Source organism: Entelurus aequoreus, linkage group LG17 (assembly GCF_033978785.1).
Source record: "Entelurus aequoreus isolate RoL-2023_Sb linkage group LG17, RoL_Eaeq_v1.1, whole genome shotgun sequence".
Classification (NCBI taxonomy): Eukaryota; Metazoa; Chordata; class Actinopteri; order Syngnathiformes; family Syngnathidae; genus Entelurus; species Entelurus aequoreus.
Window position 1 is genome coordinate 29,066,881 of NC_084747.1, and position 1,802 is coordinate 29,068,682.

Consider the following 1,802-nt stretch of genomic DNA (forward strand, 5'->3'; position numbering starts at 1 on the left):
CAGAGAGACTTTTAAAACTGAAGAAAGATAAGGAAGACTTCTATAAACAAGTTATCGATGGACTTCATTTATAAGTAAAGGTAAGACCATAATAACGTTTTTTTTAATTAAATGTGCTTTTTTGCGTGCTACAGTTTGTATGTTTAAAGTTAAAGTTAAGTTAAAGTACCAAAGATTGTCACACACACTAGGTGTGGTGAAATTTGTCCTCTGCATTTGACCCATCCCATTGCTCACCCCCTGGGAGGTGAGGGGAGCAGTGGGCAGCAGTGGGCAGCAGCGGCGCCGCGCCCGGGAATCATTTTTGGTGATTTAACCCCCAATTCCAACCCTTGATGCTGAGTGCCAAGCAGGGAAGAATGCTGGTATGAGCTTTTAAACATAACCCGTTAACTGCTACCAATCAAATGGTGAATAAGATACTCTTTAGGGTTCATATGTTTGTAAATCTGACTGTGATGAAGTCAGTGCCTCACCAGCCGTGAACCTCACCGCACGTCACTGATATATATATATATATATATATATATATATATATATATATATATATATATATATATATATATATATATATATATATATATATATATATATATATATACACACACACACACACACACACACACATATATGTATGCTATTGTTAGTGACAAAGGTGTATACCTACAAAATTAGCATAGAAAAAAGATAGCATACTAACATTAGTAGCTAACAGGTATAAATTTTCAAGTAACAAAATATTTGATGCTGAGGTGTATACTTGCTGAATTAGCTTAAAAAAATAATCTAGCACGTTAATGTTAGCATTCTAAAAATGCTAACTGTAACATACGTCAAGTACAAATATATTTTACTCTGAGGTGTGTACCTGAAAATGTTAGCATGCATCAAGTACCAAAATATGGCCGCGGAGTATACCTATAAATTAGCTAAGAAAAAAAACTTGTATACTAACAATAGCACGCTAACAGGTATCATTTGTCAAGTAACCCGATATTTGACGCTGAGCTGTATACCTGCTAAATTAGTTTTAAAAAATCTAGCACGCTAATGTTAGCATGCTAAAATGCTAACTATAACGTACGTCAAGTACCAATATATATTGCTCTTAGGTGCGTACCTGAAAAATGGTTTTAAAAATTATAGCCTGCAAATGTTAGCATATGTCAAGTTCTAAAATATGACTAAGGTGTATAACTACAAAAGTAGCCAAGAAAAAAGCTAGCACATTAATATTGGAATGCTAACAGGTATCATTTGTCAATTAACAAAATATTTGACCCTGAGGTGTACATCTGCTAAATTAGCTTACATTTTTTAGCACGCTAATGTTAGCATGCTAAAATGTTAACTGTAACATATGTCAAGTACCAATATATATTACTCTGAGGTGTGTACCTGAAAAATGGTTTTGAAATGCTAGCCTGAAAATGTTAGCATGCATCAAGTACCAAAAAATTGGCTGCGGTATATACTTACATAATTAGCAAAGAAAAAAAGCTAGCATATTAACACTAGCATGCTAACAGGTATAATTTGTCAAGTAACAACATATTTGACGCTGAGGTGTATACCTGCTAAATTAGCTTACATTTTTTTAGCATGCTAAAATGCTAACTGTAGCATATGTTAAGTACCAATATATATTACTCTGAGGTGTGTACATGAAAAAATGGTTTTGAAATGCTAGCCTGAAAATGTTAGCATGCATCAAGTACCAAAATATGACTGTGGTGTATATCCATAAAATTAGCTAATAACAAGCATACTAACATTAGCATGCTAACAGGTATCATTTGAAT